At 35.8% G+C, this 10,832-nt stretch overlaps 1 protein-coding gene across 7 annotated transcripts in view; it reads right to left on the minus strand.

The window, feature by feature from the left end:
* The window catches only part of Rbfox1 (RNA-binding Fox protein 1), a 125,028-nt gene extending 114,664 nt beyond the window's left edge, over positions 1-10,364 (minus strand). For 2 of the 7 annotated variants that reach the window (XR_010654135.2, XM_036816054.3), the window contains exon 1: positions 9,914-10,068. The gene's annotated coding sequence lies outside the window, so the exon portion shown is untranslated. Of the gene's footprint in view, positions 1-9,913 lie in introns of all 7 variants that reach the window. The other 5 variants (XR_010654134.2, XR_011604327.1, XM_036816029.3 and 2 more) reach the window with 5 other exon arrangements.
* Between the last annotated feature and the right edge of the window lie 468 nt (positions 10,365-10,832).

The following is a 10,832-nucleotide window of genomic DNA, read 5'->3' on the forward strand; positions in this document are numbered from 1 at the left end:
CGATTTGGACGTGGGATACCTCTATGAGTGTGTAATTTAATTCTTGAACAATCTGCATTCAAATTGTTCTTTTTAAAGGGGGTCCAAATTTTAGCCCATTTTCATGTCGGATTTTCCTGTATTTCCAATGACTTCCAGAATGAGACCCCAAAACTGAACTTTCAGATTCCATAACTTGTGTTATTGTAATCCGATTTGGACGTGGGGGACCTCTATGAGTTTGTAATTGAATTCTTAAATAATCTGCATTCAAATTGTTCTTTTAAAAGAGGATCAAAATTTTATCCCATTTTCATGTATGATTTTTCTGTATTTCCAGTGATTTCCATAATGGGACCCCAAAACTGAACTTCTAGATTCCATAACTTGAGTTGTAGGATCCTGATTTGGACGTGGGATACATCTATGAGTTTGTAATTGAATTCTTTAATAATCTGTATTAAAATTGTTCTTTTGAAAGAGGATTACATTTTTTTACCAATTTTCATGTTCTACTTATTCGTAATTCCCAGGCCTTCAGAATGGTAAACCATAAATGCACTTCTAGAATCCATAATTCCATTTATTAGACAGAAGAAAGTCTTGCCATTTTAGAATAACTGATAGCTATTTTGAAAATAAGACATTTAGACCCCCAATTTACCTGCTTAATTAAGTTCGTCCAAAAACTTTTCCTCTAATCAAATAGAAAATACCTTTTTTTTATTTTTGACGCTTTCCTGGGATCTTAAGCGATTCACATGGCTGAAACCCAAAACAAGACGCTACCGCAAAATGTTTCTAACCCAACACAGTTTCAGCTCAAAGTTTACCAAATATTTGTTGTTTTAGTTGGGTTGGCATTTCGAAGAACTTTTCGGCTTCGGCGAATCTGCAGGATGCCATCGCCGGAACCATGTCATAAAATGGTGTTGATGATGTCTGTCTGAGTGTGGGTCCGTCTATGAAACCCTTATGTGTATATGGAAGGTATTTTAGTATTAGTGTTGACAACATTTGCTGCCAACAATTTCATTACCGCCACATTTAAAGTTTGGCCAAGCACACATTGAAAATGAGACAGCAGAAGATACATGGCCGCCTAGATGGTGGCACTGGAAAAAAAGTAACTTACAAATAAACGAAAATATTTATGAAAAAATGTGTGTTTTTGATTAAAGTTATAATTTAAAAGAAGCACTTAATATTTATTTAATTTTTTAATAAGCATCAACATTTATAAAACAATTGTTGCTGTTTAACTTTAACTTCTGACCATTTGGTCACTCTAAAATGTAAGTTAACAAGTTTTGGTCACATTGATAGTAGGACCATGTGACCAAATTAATAATAATTTAAGGTATGGAATATACGAAAGCTTTAGGCCTCAATAGAGAACTAATAACTTATTTCAATGCCTCTTTTCTCTTAGTGCACATGTATGTATGCCGTGGCAAAAACTCGCGCTCAACTCTCGCTTATGACTAAGCCCGGCAGTCGGTGCTTTTTCTATTTGTACAGCAGTCAGGCCATCCATTCAGTCTTTGCTCCCTGAACTCTGCCCTCTGAAATCCACTGGAGAGCCTGAGCTCGTTATAAATGGAAAACTTTTGCTGCTTTCTCAAGTGGTTTTTCTCTACTATTTTCTGTTTTTTTTTATTCTGCCGCACTGTTTTTGGCTGTTGCTTTCAGCTTTCCCGTTCACATTTGATTCGGAAAGTTTTTTACGCTTGTTTATTTTACTTTTTAATGAGAGAGACATGTCGGGAAATCGAGATCGCATGTCCCTGGTATTTGACGATTAGCCATGTGAAATGGTTGGTCAAGTTCCGTAGTTCCGTGGAAGGAACAACTTTTCTGCCCCTATATATTTGGGCGATTTTCATGCCGGACCAAGTTCCCGGTAAAAGTTTTTGTGACGGATGGAGGTAAAAAGGGGGAGCTTGGAAATTTGTCAAGTGGCAATTCCAACCGGTGGCAAGTGTCTGTGCAACAGTTGAACTCACATTCCACTCATCGAAAGGATTCGTAGGATGATATCTACTTGTCTGCCAGTCTGCGTAATATTGATTTCCCCAGTTGAGTTTTTTGTTCCCATTTTTGCATGACTCCCTTTAGGACTTATGCACTTATCCTTGGTCCGATTCTAGTCCTTTGGCAATCTACAATCTCGTTCTCTAGTGGCTGACTGGATAACACACAGTTTGAGTGTTTTTAATTTCTACTTTCCTTTAGTAGTCATCCGGATGAGTGGAATAGTCAGGATATCGAAAGTCACTGAAGGACCCATCATCTGGCATTTGAACACTGGTCTTTTTTTTTCCTGCCCCTGTCCATTTGCATTCATTTGTTTGCCATTGAATGTGGAGCACAGGAATTCTTGTTTGCCTTTTTATTGAAAGTTGCAATCAAATGATTGCAGTATATGTCAGTGCCATCGACCCGCATTCTATTTATTTCTTGTATATAGTTTTTGTGCCCCAATTTTGCGGCTTTTTCGCATCTGCATTTATTGGTTAGTTTTTTTTGCTGTTAGCCAACTGACAAAAACAGGTCACAGATTACTTTTTCAATTGAAAATGTTTTGCCTATCATTGGTTTAGCTAAAAGAGCATGTTATATAATGTCATTTAGATATGAATTTTGTTGTACATGTGTAGTAAAATATTTGACCAATATTTTTTCTAAAGAAATAAATCCAAAATGTCGACTGATGTGTAAACGAAATATTTGAGAAAAATTGTTTTTTGATAAAATATATTGACTGGTAGTAAAAACGCAAAATTTTTATATTTTTTTTTATTTTTTAAACTTTTTTTGTAGTCACGCCAAATTATTGGCTCTATTTCCTAATAGAAGTGCAAATTTGCAGTTTTATCTATTTCCCTCCAACTCCCATCTAATTGCTAAATCGGTTAAGTAAACTTAGTTCGAGTTTGCTGAAGCTTTCTCTCTTTTTATCTCGCTTCACTAAAGTTGGGCTAACTCCAAGCAAATATATAAATAATTGAGTTATTTGGTGAAGGACGGGAAGGAAATTGGCAGAAACGAAATGTTCCCATCACTTAAATTGAAGGCAAATATGTAGTTGGATTTCCCCTCAACTGATTTTCCATCAGAGGCAAATTGAAAAGTTGCAGCTCTCCAACGAAAATTACAAGAGGTTCATAGAAAAAAAGGACGAGAAAAAATACCAGAAGCAGAAGCCAAGGGAAAATCCTGGCTAACACATGAGTGTGTGTTAGTCACAGTAAGCTGCAGCTTAGTTGGCCAAATGGGATGATTTACATACATATGTATATACTCCCCCTTTGGCAGGCAATCAAAAAGCCATTCAGCCCTGTGGGTGCATCCATTTGATTTTTTAATTGACGATTAAAGTTAATTGAAATTCATCATTAGACTGATTGATTGAGACAACGACTGTCCAATATTTTCCTTTCATTTCCGTAGCATTTATCAATTTGCACTGCTCCGGCATAAGCCGATTATGGCCAAGGCCTAAGGAATTTCGTTTGGTCACGATAGCCCCCAAGAAAAATGCACCATGACGAAAATCTACTTGTCAGCAACTTTTCAAAGAGAATAGTCTGCGAGAGAGACGGCAAGTTTCGGAGATTGAGTGAGACATAAAATGGGACTAATTAATTTAAGAAGCTCTGACAATCAGCATCTGTTTGTCTAGCACTTGGGGAAAATACGTTATCAAGCATTTAAATCTCTATGAAATATTAATTAAATGATGAAATCAACAAACAGAAGATTATAATTAAAAGCATATTATCAGTGCTTAGTTTAATTAAAAAAATGTATGAATAAAGCTTATGAATATTTATGAATAATATATTTTAGTCGTGCTTTTAATAGCTTAGGTTTATGAGAATATTGTGGAAAGCATTATTATAATGGCTTCAGCAGAATGTCCAAACCAATTCCCTCCTCTAAAACATTGAACTTATTGATATAAAGCACCTATTTATAATAAGAACCTTTTGTTCCAACCTAAAAGTTTATTCATATTTATAAATAAAATATTTTAGTCGAGCTTTTAATAACTTTGGCCTATAAGAATATTATTGGAAATATTATTATAATGCCTTCCGCAGAATATCCAAGCATTTTCTGATAAAAAAACATTTCTGCCTTTTTTTAAACATTGATATTATTAAATGAAAGCATATAGATATATTAAATACCTATTGTTCCAACTTTATTTTGAATACATAGTTTTTGTTTTGTAATTTAACTAAATTTTTCCCAGTGAACTACCCTCTCTATCGTGATGTCCTTTCATGTCTGTCACCCTAATGAACGCTCAAAAGTATGCAATATGTAAAACTTAGTGTCCGTGTGCGGAAAAGTCTGTCTTTTTGGCAGTGCAGCGGAAAACGCGCTGACATTTATTAATGCTAACGCATCAACAACAATCGCTTCGCCCCAATGAAGTGGGCGTGGCAGAAGCTACACAAGTGGAATTAAATACGCATTTGCCCTGTCAGCTCCACACTGAACATAAGCGACTTTGAAGAGCGCGTCATAAAAGTTTGCGAAAGTCTCGGGTGGGTGGATGAGTCTCGGGTGGGATAAAGAGATTTACCCAGGCCACTCCGGGGATAATAAAAAATGTGAAGGTGCCGCGTCGCATTATGAAAATGACATTAAAACGACAAAGGGATCATCAGTGTTAGATAATACAGAAAAAAGTCTAGAGTGAGTCTCAGTTATTAAAGTGGATTCAAGAGGCAATTGCAAGGATGAAAATCCCACTTTTAAGTCCTTGGTGCAAGGGCCTCAATTACGCAAGAAAATGGCAATTATTTCCAAGTTTCAAAGTGCAGAGAACTGAAACGATTTGCTGGTTAAGCACTACTCAGCATAACTAAATGCTCAATGTCGGGTGGAATTTTCGAAAGACACTTGATGGGGGTTGAAGAACTCTGAAGGGTGGTAAATGGAAAATCCGAGAGATGGGAAGGACATAGTCTCCGAACTATGTAAGCTCATGAGAGCCCAAATATGTTCTTGAATTTGTCAAAAATTCTTTTGCTTATATCCAAACTTATGTTTAAAGTTTGAAGTTCAAAGTCCGACATTTTTAATTACACATTTTCGGAAGACTTTCCTGTGAAAAGAATTTTATTAGGCATTTTCTGTTGGTAAAACGAATTCATGCTGCTTATATTAGTTTCTTAAACCAACTTTATTTATAGCTTAATTACCGGTGTTGAAAACCTAAATTTAAATTTTATGCTAGCTAGAACCTCAATGAATTCTCGAGGCTATTCAGAGATTGGTTTACAACTTAACCTACTTTGTTCACTTTTATAGGGATTATTTATTTTTTGTAACCCACATTTCGCATTTTTTGCTTTGGCGTTTCTTTTATGAGCCTGAATATTATCATATCATACGTGTACGTATAATTTTATTTGTGGTTTTTAGGTTGCGTTTTCCCCATTTGGCGCCTCTGGCAATTTTACGCGCAAATAACTAAATCAAAATAAAAATAAAAAATTGTTACAAAAGTTTTTTTTCTGTGTCCCTGGTGGCCACAACAAAAGTTTTGAAAATAAAACCAAAGAAAGACAAATAAATGCAGCAGTGCCCAAAAGTCTGCAATTGTTAAACTGTTATACGGCCAGCAAAAGTCCAAGACAGCATCACAAAAAGTGTGCTATGCAAAGGGTCAAAGGGCGCATGATCAAAGAGAGCTAAAGAGATGTGAGATGAAAGGGCGGATGCAATGCCAGTGGCAACAACGATTTAACTATATGCGAAGCAACAAGAACAACACCAAAAAGGCCATGGGCTTAGGCCAAAAAAACGTAACAACGGGCTGACCTTCACCATAACTTGGTTTTTTTTTAGCCATCAGAAAAAATTCTTTATGTGTTTGTGTGTGTGCCACTTAGGGGGGTGTGTGCGTGGGTGTGTTTGGTATCTGCTTTTGTTGGCTTAAATGTTTTTACGCTAAATGGAGCATCAGTAGCAGCAGCTAGCGCGTCATTGTGACGGCATTGATACGCGGAAGTGGAACCACACGGCGCATACTTAATGGGTGCGTGTCCATGCACTCAAAAAAATTATTTACTATTTAAGCCGTATACTAATTATGGTTGCAAAAGGTTAAGCTAACTTCTGTACTTTAGTTTTTTTTAATGGTAAGGATTTTTATTATAAAGATTATTATTCAAATATAATATTTTTAATTCCAAAAAATATTTAACAAGGTTTTTTATTTAGAATCTGTTTATAAATGATGTGATAATTATCAATAATAATTTATTATACTTGAAAATAACACTTCCTTATATATCATCTATTTTCATAATCTATTTTGGTAATAAAAAATATAAAAATGCCGAACTTAAAAAATTCTTCTGTTTATAGAAGAACATTTTTTATTCTTAAATTATGTTGTAAATAATGTTTTTACTTAAAACTTTTTGGATTAAAAATCATTACCATTTCCTAAAATATTTGTTTTTCATTTTTTTTGGTGCTGCCAGAGAAATTCTATCCCCTAATAAGTGATTCTGGGCGCCTATGTATCTCGACTTGCATAATGATGCCAAACATCTAATGAGTTTGTTAACCCAAATGCTTGATATGGAAAGCAATTCATCCCGCGCACACACAAATCGTATTCAACCAAGTGATTGAAATTTTGCGGAATTTTTGCATCGATTTGCTGGTTTTCTTTTTGCGATTTGAATGCGACATTTACGATGTGTTGGTTCAACAATTTTCGTTGTCATTCGTATTGGCATCGCTGAAAATATGCTGGGCATGATTGATGATATGTCTGATTGAATGGGGATTTCGTCAAAGTGCCTGATAGATAGATGCTTCACAATGGAAGGGCTTGCAGCAGGTGGCGGTTGCCAGGATGTAAGTATTCTTCCCTAAGCGGATTTCAGCCAAGACCATCATCATCTACTACAAAAGGAGTATTTCGGGCTTTTTTTGTTCTTTTCTGTTTTTTTCATGTGGTCTGCTTGTGCGGAAACTTTACTGTTTTTCAGAAAGAAAGAACTTAAGTAGGATTTTTTCCATTCCCCTTTTTGTATGCTAATGCAATGGGGAAAGTGGAAAAGAGAAGCATTTAATCAAGTTTATGTGGAATAAATTATATTTGTACGCTTTTCCTTGAAATAATAGCTACAGCGATGCCATTAGGCTTATTAGAAAGGGGAAAAGAGTGAAAAAAGGAGATGGAAACCACCCAAAGAAGTCAAAGCGATTAAGATGGATGATACCCGAAAGTGGAGAGCATAATAAGGAAAATTATGTGAAAATGAAAGAAAGGTTGGGCTTTTAATAAATAAATGGAAATTCGGAGATATAATTGAAAAATGTGTTTGCGATAAATATGTCGAATATGTATTGCGAATATGTCGAAATAAAAGTCGTTAAATCTCCGTATATAGCAGTCCACATTTTTGTATAAATAAAATGTGACAGAAATACCCACAAATTGTTGGCTCATAGAATCTCAGCAACATATCTTGTACATAAATTCCTTTTTTATTTTATTGAAATTCTGTGAAAAAGTTATGCACAGCTTGCATATTGTCCGAAATAAATTGTACAATTCTTGTGCAAAAATTGTATGTCACAAGTATGCAGAAAATAAGAAAACATATGCCACCCATACCCATCAGTCTGCCACCCAAAAAAATGTGTGTTTGCTCATGTAAATAACTGCAAATGGAGCTGTTCAAAAATAGTTCACAATAAAGTTTTTCATTGGATGGCTAAACAAGTCAAGGTTCGGGGTTTTTTAAAGTAATTGCTGCTTATACCAAATTATTGTGCAAGTTTTCTCTTTGTTAGTCTATATATGTGGGGGTGGCATGTTTACGCCCCTTGATTTATGGCACACAATTTTCGAGGACTGTTGTAAAAAATATAAAACTTTTCGGTGGGTCAAAGTGAAAACAAGTCAAACAAAAATGAGCGAACAAAACTTTTATTTCGTGTGCCATTTGTGTATTGTTCTCGGTTGTTGTCAAATTTTTCTTTTGACAGTTTAATTTTGGCTCCAAACCAGGTGACCTTTATATTTTTTTTTCATTATTTAAAAGTAACATTTTCTGGCTATACTTGTAGTTTTCAAAAGTGTTAATGCAATATAAACATTCTGAACAAGGCATGTTAAAGTATAGACATATGGTCACACTAATTAAAACTTTATGAGATTGGTCACACAGTAAAATACAATATATTTTCCTCCACCTTTAAGCCTGATGTTTAAGGCATACATAAACTGCTTAAGTGAAACCCAACGACATTATTTTTAAATATCCTTGTTGCTCAAACAAAAGGCAGTGGAGCATTTTGCAAGCATCTATGGGCAGTCTCATCTTTCCTTCTCATATTTTTCCCACAACTTTTATCCTGCTGATGACGGAAGTCTCAAAGTGACAGACAATTTTAGCGTTAACAAGAATAACAGCAGCCGACTGAAGTGATGGAAACTTTAGCCACATGTGCGCAAATATTTTTTCCTGCTTCTGGCTTCTTTTTTGCCTCCTAGCCTCCGTCGGCATAATAATGAATTACGTACACAGAGCAACCGGAGGAATCCTTGTACCAGGAATCCTGCAATCCTTGCCATCAGCAACATCAGGCAACTACCTATGAGCACTCGCTTAGCTTCCTTGCCACGCTTTGTTGGCTGCAGCAATTTTACAATTGACTGTTTCTACAGTTTCTAAATGGGGAAACTCCCCATTTTGCAGTGAGAACCCCCTATTTAACGGGGAAGGGGGTGGTGAAATGGGTGGGTTTGTAAAACGCTTGACTTGTTTTACGCATTATTTACTTAGTTGGGATGCTGCCGCATGCCTCCCCATGTACGTGTGCACGTGTTTGTATAAGTACACTCAGAAAAGAACTTCAAAATTTTAAAAAATCTCAATGCTTAAAATTCTGGTAACTTTACAACTTTACAAATACACCCAGAAAAAATGAGAACTAAAAAAAGCTTAGACCAAATGTTTTCGTTTGAGAAGAATCTTTCTTAAAATCAAGACAAAAGTACTCTTGAGTTGAACTTTTAAGATAAAGCGATCTTGAAATAAGGATGAAGGAAATCTTTATTTTCAAGAAAGAAGGACCCCGCCATTTTTTAAACCTTTTTTTTGTATGTAGGAGTATACAATTTGTACATCCTATCAATATATTAGCATATTTTAAATCCTTGGATATTTGTATGACCCTTTCATGTAATCATCGTAACATTATAAATCATATTCATTCTTTTAAACATGTTTCCATTGAAGAATCACATTTTTTCTCTGTGTGTTGTACACACTGTGCATTCATTTAAATGTGGTAGTGTGTCCATTCCGTGGGGAATAGGGGCGTGGCAAATGAACTAGGATAAAAGTAAGTTTGCGGTAAGCAGCAAAACGTTTTGGTTACAATTAATTTTGTACCCTGTGTTGGGCAATAAGAGGAGATATGTATATATATATCCAGATTCAAAGGATGCGGGTGCTATAAAGGTTGAGATGACCGGGGTGGCCCCTTAATGTGAGCAATTTGAAATGAAAACCGGCCCTGGAGTTCTGTAGATGTAAATGTATTTTGCGGGCATTTCTACCATTATTTCCATCTCCAGCTGAAAATAAATGAAGGGTAAAAGCAAATCGAAGTTCCCTGGCTGGCCATCAACAAAGGAATTCAACCAAATAACGAAAGAAGAAATTACGCGTATATCAAATCAAAATTATCTACCTGGAAAACGATTTTTTTATGTCGGAAATAAAGCAAAAATGGGCAGTAAAAATGTTGTAAATGCGTTTGGGAAATGCGAAAATGCTCAAGTTATCTCAGCGGAAGAATGGTCCAATAAAAGATGTTACAAGAGGCAAAAATGGGTGACATTTGGGTCCAGTTTTGTAAATATGTAATGCTCGCAACTTACTTGATCAACTTGTTTGCTAATCGTAAATGTCCACTTTCTGTCTGTCCAAATTGCTTGCGGTAAAAGCAGAACGCACACACTATTTTTTGGCACAAGATGCTAAATGACAGGCTGCTTATGCAACATTTATATGATATTGTATTAAATATTTAACGCACGACACGATAAAACACTTTTGCCTCATTAATCTTACGCACACAGAAGAGCAGTGGTAGAATGGGGAAAAGCTGCTAATTAAAGCCGGCACAACTAAATACACAGCGCACACACAAAAAGCACACACTCACAGAAGGACTAAAGCCTTTAGTCGCTGATTGATACGGATAGCCCAAGAACTTTGAGGTTTTCCCCTTTTGGAGGGAGGGGGTTGGAGAATTTCTGTGGTTTTCCTGTTTTCACGAGAATTTTACGCGACTTGCCAATGCGAGGCGAAAAGCGATGAGCAAAAGATTTTCCGTCCTCACGTGAGCACTTGCAAAGGGAGACTGAAATTTTCCGCAAAAGAGCCTGTAAGTATGCAGCAGCATTTGCCGTATAACACTACAGCCAGTATAACAGTTTTGTGTGCGTGAGAGAGTGGGCAAAATATATCTGAGCTCTTTGGTATTACCTGCTAAAAGGTAACATAAAATTTGGTTTTATGCCCAACGACCTTCGCCATCATCAGCATAAACATAGCCCAACTATTTAACCACCAAAAAAAAAAAGAAAAAACTTGTATAAACATATGTGTTCAAGCCAGAAAAACATTTCCGCAAAATTGCCCAAGCGCAATTTATTTTTATTTGAACCCAGATAACTTTATGGTTTTTCCCCCCCGATGAAACACTGATGATTATGATTATTTACTCAGCCTATTTATGTGTGGGCGTTTGGTTACATAATTAGGCCATTAAATATAAGTGCCTGTGTCTCTGAT

This window comes from Drosophila suzukii, chromosome 3, assembly GCF_043229965.1.
Source record: "Drosophila suzukii chromosome 3, CBGP_Dsuzu_IsoJpt1.0, whole genome shotgun sequence".
NCBI lineage: Eukaryota > Metazoa > Arthropoda > Insecta > Diptera > Drosophilidae > Drosophila > Drosophila suzukii.